Below are 8,488 nucleotides of genomic sequence, written 5' to 3'. Positions count from 1 at the left end.
TTAGTATACATGCACTTCATACGCCTTCCACTAGATGTCAGTAGGGAGTGAGAGAAGAAATGGAGTGTATAACTTGATCTGAGGTCGAATAAGAGCTCTTGGCATGACTTGACACCAATTTCTTGTTTTCAGGAAGGCGCGAGAAGGAACCGGGGATTGCCTTGCCTGTCGTTATAGACGGCTACTATCTCCGGCTTTGATTTTGACAATATCATCGTAAAGTATGTTTTTTCAATATAGTTTTATTAGATTATTGCATTTTTTTCCGGGAGGTTAGGCCTGTTGCGTTGTCTGCGTTTGTTCACGAAGGAGAGCTTCGCGCCACTTGGCTAGTCTGCTTGCTAATTCAAGTGGGAAAAAGGCCATTCTAAAACCAAACAACGATTGTTCCCGACAAGGACCCCTTGTACAACATTCTGATGGAAGATCATCAAAAGTAGGACCCATTTATTATGCTATTTCATATATCTGTCGAACATGTTTACTATTAGTTTGCGCCCAGATTTTGTGCGCTCTGTCGCTATAACGTAAGCTGCATGTCGTACTGAAGTTATGTTTAGAATTCTAACATGGCGATTGCATTAAGAACTAGTGTATCTATCATTTCCTATACAACATGTATTTTTTAGTAACGTTTATGAATAGTTATTTGGTTAGAATAGCAGAGTGTCAGAAACATATACGGAGATTCTGGAAAATAATTGCTACATGGGCACATTGTATAACCACGAATGTCAGCTCTAAATATGCACATTTTCGAACAAACCATATTTGTATTGTGTAATATGATGTTATAGGACTGTCATCTGATGAAGTTTATGAAGGTTAGTGAAAAAATTAATATCTTTTGCTGGTTTATTCGTTATCGCTACTGTTGGCTTGAATCAATGCTGTTGTGTGGTTGGCTATTGTAGTAAGCTAATATAATGCTATATTGTGTTTTCGCTGTAAAACACTTAAAGAATCGGAAATATTGGCTGGATTCACAAGATGTTTGTCTTTCATTTGCTGTATATCATGTAATTTTCATAAATGTTTTATGATGAGTATTTAGGTATTTCAATTTGGTCTCTGTAATTGTTCTAGCTGCTTCGGTGCTATTTCCGTATGTAGCTGCAATGTAAAACTGATTTATACCTCAAATATGCACATTTTTCGAACAAAACATAGATTTATTGATTAACATGTTCTAAGACTGTCATCTGATGAAGTTGTTTCTTGGTTAGTTTGGTTGGTTCTTGGTTAGTTTGGTTGGTTTTGTGCAAGCTACCTGTGCTGTGAAAGAAATGTCTGTGCTTTTTTTTATTTGGTGGTGAGCTAACATAAATATATGTGGTGTTTTCGCTGTAAAACATTTAAAAAATCGGACAGGTTGACTGGATTCACAAGATGTTTATCTTTCATTTGCTGTATTGGACTTGTTAATGTGTGAAAGTTAAATATTTCAAAAAAATACCTTTTGAATTTCGCGCCCTGCACTTGGACGGGCTGTTGTCATAAGTGTACCGGCACCGCCCTGCAGCCATAAAAGGTTAAACAATACATGTATGTTTTGTTCGAAAATGTGCATATTTATATAAAAAATCTCAGTTTACATTGGCGCGTTACGTGCAGTAATGTTTTGATTCCTAAACATCCGGTGATTTTGCAGAAATAATCATAATAAACATTGATAAAAGATGCAAGTGTTATTCACAGAATTAAAGATAAACTTATCCTCTATGCAACCGCTGTCTCAGATTTCAAGAAAAATGTCTGGAAAAATAATCATCTGAAAACGGCGCTCAGAACCCAAAACAGCCAAAGAAATAGCCGCCGTTTTGGCGTCAACGGAAGCTACAAAAACACTATAAATATTCACTTACCTTCGAATAACTTCATCAGAAGGCACTCCCAGGAATCCCAGTTCGACAATAAATGACTGATTTCTTCCATAAAGTTCCATAAAGCCCATCATTTAGCCACTTGTTGTTAGCATGTTCAGCCCAGTAATCCATCTTCATGAGGCTCGAGAACTTCCTCCAGACAAAAACTTCTGTTACAGGTCGTAGAAACAAGTCAAATGATGTATGCAATCCATATTTAGGATGTTTTTAACAATAATCATCAATAAGTTTCCAACCGGAGAATTTCATTGTCTGAAGAAAGCATTGGAACGAGAGCATACTCTCTCGTGACCCCGCATCATGAGCCCGAAGCTCACTGCCAGACCCCTCACTAAAAGAGCTCCTATGAGCCCCTCCTTTATAGTAGAATCTTAAAACCAGTATCTAAAGACGGTGACATCTAGTGGAAGCCCTAGGAAGTGCATAGACATCCATAACTAACAGGGATTTCAATAGGCACTGTTTTGAAAATCGATTTCTCACTTCCTGTTTGGATTTCTTCTCAGGTTTTTGTCTGCCATATGAGTTCTGTTATACTCACAGCCATCATTCAAAAACTTTTAGAAACTTCAGAGTGTTTTCTATCCAATACTACTAATAATATGCATATATTAGCATCTGGGACAGAGTAGAAGGCAGTTCAGTTTGGGCATGCAATTCATCCAAAAGTGAAAATGCTGCCCCCTATCCCTAAAAAGCTTTAGTAACATAACTATTTACTCTATTGCATAAGTGATATTGAATTGTGTTTTGTTGTAAACCAACCATATATCAACATTTGAAGGAGATGTACAGTTGAATTCGGAAGTTTACATGCACATAGGTTGGAGTCATTAAAACTAGTTTTTAAACCACTCCACAGATTTCTTGTTAACAAACTATAGTTTTGGCTAGTCTGTTAGGACATCTACTTTGTGCATGACACAAGTCATTTTTCCAACAATTGTTTACAGACAGATTATTTCACTTATCATTAACTGTATCACAATTCCAGTGGGTCAGAAGTTTACATACAGTAAATTGACTGTGCCTTTAAACAGCTTGGAAAATTTCAGAAAATGATGTCATGGCTGTAGAAGCTTCTGATAGGCTAATTGGCATCATGTGAGTCGAATGGCGGTGTACCTGTGGATGTATTTCAAGGACTACCTTCAAACTCAGTGCCTCTTTGATTGACATCATGGGAAAATCAAAAGAAATCAGCCAAGACCTCAGAAAACAAATTGTAGACCTCTGGTCTGGTTCATTCTTGGGAGCAATTTCCAAATGCCCGACGGTACCACGTTCATCTGTATAAACAATAGTACGCAAGTATAAACACCATGGGACCACGCAGCCGTCATACCGCTCAGGAAGAAGACGCGTTCTGTCTCCTAGAGATGAACGTACTTTGGTGCTAAAAGTGCAAATCAATCCCAGAACAACAGCAAAGGACCTTGTGAAGCTGCTGGAGGAAACAGGTACAAAAGTATCTATATCCACAATTAAATAAGTCCTATTTCGACATAACCTGAAAGGCCGCTCAGCAAGGAAGAAGCCACTGCTCCAAAACCGCCATAAAAAAGCCAGACTACGGTTTGCAACTGCACATGGGGACAAAGATTGTACTTTTTGGAAAAATGTCCTCTGGTCTGATGAAACAAAAATAGAACTGTTTGGCCATAATGCCCATTGTTATGTTTGGAGGAAAAATGGGAACGCTTGCAAGCCGAAGAACACCATCCCAACCATGAAGCACTAGGGGTGGCATCATCATGTTATGGGGGTGCTTTGCTGCAGGAGCGACTGGTGCACTTGACAAAATAGATGGCATCATGAGGTAGGAAAATTATCTGGATATATTAGTGTATCCGGTGCCGACAGAGATGGCCGCCTCGCTTCGTGTTCTTAGAAAACTATGCAGTATTTTTATTTTTTATGTATTATTTCTTACATTGTTACCCCAGGAAATCTTAAGTTTTATTGCGTACAGCCGGGAGGAACTATTGGATGTAAGAGCAACGTCATTTTACGACTAGGAATACGATTTTCCCGAAGCGGATCCTCTGTTTGGTCCACCACCCAGGACAATGGATCGGATCCCAGCAGACGACCCAAAACAAAGGCGCCACAGAAGGGGTAGACAGAGCGGTCTTCTGGTCAGGCTCTGTAGACGGGCACATCGCCCACCGCTCCCTAGTATACTACTCGCCAATGTCCAGTCTCTTGACAACAAGGTAGACGAAATCCCGAGCAAGGGTTGCCTTCCAGAGAGACATCAGAGATTGTAACATTCTCTGTTTCACGGAAACATGGCTCACTCAATATACGTTATCAGAGTCGGGACAGCCACCTGGTTTCTTCACGCATCGCGCAGACAGAAACAAACATCTCTCTGGTAAGAAGAAGGGCGGGGGTGTATGCCTTATGACTAACGAGACGTGGTGTGATCATAACAACATACAGGGACTCAAGTCCTTTTGTTCACCTGACCTAGAATTCCTTACAATCAAATGCCGACCGCATTTTTTTTTTTTTTTTTTTTTTTCACCTTTATTTAACCAGGTAGGCTAGTTGAGAACAAGTTCTCATTTGCAACTGCGACCTGGCCAAGATAAAGCATAGCAGTGTGAACAGACAACAACACAGAGTTACACATGGAGTAAACAATAAACAAGTCAATAACATGGTAGGAAAAAGAGAATCTATATACAATGTGTGCAAAAGGCATGAGGTAGGCAATAAATTGAATAATTACAATTTAGCAGATTAACACTGGAGTGATAAATCATCAGATGATCATGTGCAAGAAGAGATACTGGTGTGCAAAAGAGCAGAAAAGTAAATAAATAAAAGCAGTATGGGGGTGAGGTAGGTAAATTGGGTGGGTAGTTTACAGATGGACTATGTACAGCTGCAGCGATCGGTTAGCTGCTCGGATAGCAGATTTTTAAAGTTGTTGAGGGAGATAAAAGTCTCCAACTTCAGAGATTTTTGCAATTCGTTCCAGTCGCAGGCAGCAGAGAACTGGAAGGAAAGGCGTCCAAATGAGGTTTTGGCTTTAGGGATGATCAGTGAGATACACCTGCTGGAGCGCGTGCTACGGGTGGGTGTAGCCATCGTGACCAGTGAACTGAGATAAGGCGGCACTTTACCTAGCATAGCCTTGTAGATGAACTGGAGCCAGTGGGTCTGACGACGAACATGTAGCGAGGGCCAGCCGACTAGGGCATACAGGTCGCAGTGGTGGGTCGTATAAGGTGCTTTAGTAACAAAACGGATGGCACTGTGATAAACTGCATCCAGTTTGCTAAGTAGAGTATTGGAAGCTATTTTGTAGATGACATCGCCGAAGTCGAGGATCGGTAGGATAGTCAGTTTTACTAGGGTAAGTTTGGCGGCGTGAGTGAAGGATGCTTTGTTCCGGAATAGAAAGCCGACTCTAGATTTGATTTTGGATTGGAGATGTTTGATATGAGTCTGGAAGGAGAGTTTGGAGTCTAGCCAGACACCTAGGTACTTATAGATGTCCACATATTCTAGGTCGGAACCGTCCAGGGTGGTGATGCTAGTCGGGCATGCGGGTGCAGGCAGCGAACGGTTGAAAAGCATGCATTTGGTTTTACTAGCATTTAAGAGCAGTTGGAGGCCACGGAAGGAGTGTTGTATGGCATTGAAGCTCATTTGGAGTTTAGATAGCACAGTGTCCAGGGAAGGGCCGGAAGTATACAGAATGGTGTCGTCTGCGTAGAGGTGGATCAGGGAATCGCCCGCAGCAAGAGCAACATCATTGATGTATACAGAGAAAAGAGTCGGCCCGAGAATTGAACCCTGTGGTACCCCCATAGAGACTGCCAGAGGACCGGACAACATGCCCTCCGATTTGACACACTGAACTCTGTCTGCAAAGTAGTTGGTGAACCAGGCAAGGCAGTCATTAGAAAAACCGAGGCTATTGAGTCTGCCGATAAGAATATGGTGATTGACAGAGTCGAAAGCCTTGGCCAGGTCGATGAAGACGGCTGCACAGTAATGTCTTTTATCGATGGCGGTTATGATATCGTTTAGTACCTTGAGCGTGGCTGAGGTGCACCCGTGACCGGCTCGGAAACCGGATTGCACAGCGGAGAAGGTACGGTTGGGATTCGAGATGGTCAGTGATCTGTTTGTTGACTTGGCTTTCGAAGACCTTAGCTAGGCAGGGCAGGATGGATATAGGTCTGTAACAGTTTGGGTCCAGGGTGTCTCCCCCTTTGAAGAGGGGAATGACAGCGGCAGCTTTCCAATCCTTGGGGATCTCAGATGATACGAAGGAGAGGTTGAACAGGCTGGTAATAGGGGGTGCGACAATGGCGGCGGACAGTTTCAGAAATAGGGGGTCCAGATTGTCAAGCCCAGCTGATTTGTATGGGTCCAGGTTTTCCAGCTCTTTCAGAACATCTGCTATCTGAATATGGGTAAAGGAGAAGCTGGGGACGCTTGGGCGAGTAGCAGCGGGCCGGGCGGGGCTGCTGGCCAAGGTTGGAGTCGCCAGGTGGAAGGCATGGCCAGCCATTGAGAAATGTTTGTTGAAGTTTTCGATTATCACGGACTTATCAGTGGTGACCGTGTTATCTAGCCTCAGTGCAGTGGGCAGCTGGGAGGAGGTGCTCTTGTTTTCCATGGACTTTACAGTATCCCAGAACTTTTTGGAGTTAGAGCTACAGGATGCAAATTTCTGCTTGAAAAAGCTGGCCTTTGCTTTCCTGACTGACTGCGTGTATTGGTTCCTGACTTCCCTGAACAGTTGCATATCACGGGGGCTCTTCGATGCTATCGCAGTTCGCCACAGGATGTTTTTGTGCTGGTCGAGGGCAGTCAGGTCTGGAGTGAACCAAGGGCTATATCTGTTCTTGGTTCTGCATTTTTTGAACGGAGCATGCTTGTCTAATATGGTGAGGAAGTAACTTTTAAAGAATGACCAGGCATCCTCAACTGACGGGATGAGGTCAATATCCTTCCAGGGTACCCGGGCCAGGTCGATTAGAAAGGCCTGCTCGCAGAAGTGTTTCAGGGAGCGTTTGACAGTTATGAGGGGTGGTCGTTTGACCGTGGACCCGTGGCGGATACAGGCAATGAGGCAGTGATCGCTGAGATCTTGATTGAAGACAGCAGAGGTGTATTTGGAGGGCAAGTTGGTCAGGATAATGTCTATTAGGGTGCCCATGTTTACGGATTTGGGGTTGTACCTGGTGGGTTCCTTAATGATTTGTGTGAGATTGAGGGCATCAAGCTTAGATTGTAGGACTGCCGGGGTGTTAAGCATATCCCAGTTTAGGTCACCTAACAGAACAAACTCTGAAGCTAGATGGGGAGCGATCAATTCACAGATGGTGTCCAGGGCACAGCTGGGAGCTGAGGGGGGTCGGTAGCAGGCGGCAACAGTGAGAGACTTATTTCTGGAGAGATTAATTTTTAAAATTAGAAGTTCAAACTGTTTGGGCATAGACTTGGAAAGTATGACAGAACTTTGCAGGCTATCTCTGCAGTAGATTGCAACTCCTCCCCCTTTGGCAGTTCTATCTTGACGGAAAGTGTTATAGTTGGGTATGGAAATCTCAGAGTTTTTGGTGGCCTTCCTAAGCCAGGATTCAGACACGGCAAGGACATCAGGGTTGGCAGAGTGTGCTAAAGCGGTGAGTAAGGCAAACTTAGGCAGGAGGCTTCTGATGTTGACATGCATGAGGCCAAGGCTTTTTCGATCACAGAAGTCAACAAATGAGGGTGACTGGGGACATGCAGGGCCTGGGTTTACCTCCACATCACCCGAGGAACAGAGGAGTAGTAGGATGAGGGTGCGGCTAAAGGCTATCAAAACTGGTCGCCTAGAGCGTTGGGGACAGGGAATAAAAGGAGCAGATTTATGGGCGTGGTAGAATAGATTCTGGGCATAATGTGCAGACCAGGGTATGGTGGGGCACGGGTACAGCGGAGGCAAGCCCAGGCACTGGGTGATGATAAGAGAGGTTGTATCTCTGGACATGCTGGTCTCAATGGGTGAGGTCACCGCATGTGTGGGGGGTGGGACAAAGGAGGTATCAGAGGTACGGAGAGTGGAACTACGGGGTCCATTGCAAACCAAAACAATGATAACTAGCCTGAACAACAGTATGCAAGGCATATTGATATTTGAGAGAGACATACAATAAGGCATAAAGTGATTGCAGGTCATGATTGGGAGAGCTAGCTAAAACAGCAGGTCAGATAACAGCAGCTAGTCGGCTAACACAGCAACAGAAGGTAAAAATGGCGACGACTGGGCAGAGAGGGTCGGATTAACTACACACAGATCCTGAGTTAAGGCACAGAGCCGACAGATAAAACACAAATAAACAGAATGGAGTACCGTGAATTAATGGACAGTCAAGCAGGCATAAGCTATGTAGCCAAGTGATCATAGTGTCCAGGGGCCAGCCGTAGATGAAGTAGTGAGGCCTCCACTAAGCTAGCCCGCGGTGTTTAAAGTTAGTAGCCCGGGGGGGTGGTCGGCTCAGACGGAGGGGGTCTGCTCAGACGGAGGCCGGTTGAGGGCACAGCGGATGGGGTATTTGTCTGCAGACCAGACGTGGTCGTGTCGACAGAGA

Source organism: Salvelinus alpinus, chromosome 31 (assembly GCF_045679555.1).
Source record: "Salvelinus alpinus chromosome 31, SLU_Salpinus.1, whole genome shotgun sequence".
In the NCBI taxonomy this organism is placed as follows: domain Eukaryota; kingdom Metazoa; phylum Chordata; class Actinopteri; order Salmoniformes; family Salmonidae; genus Salvelinus; species Salvelinus alpinus.
The sequence above is the reverse complement of the archived record's forward strand: the minus strand, read 5'-3'. Positions refer to the sequence as shown.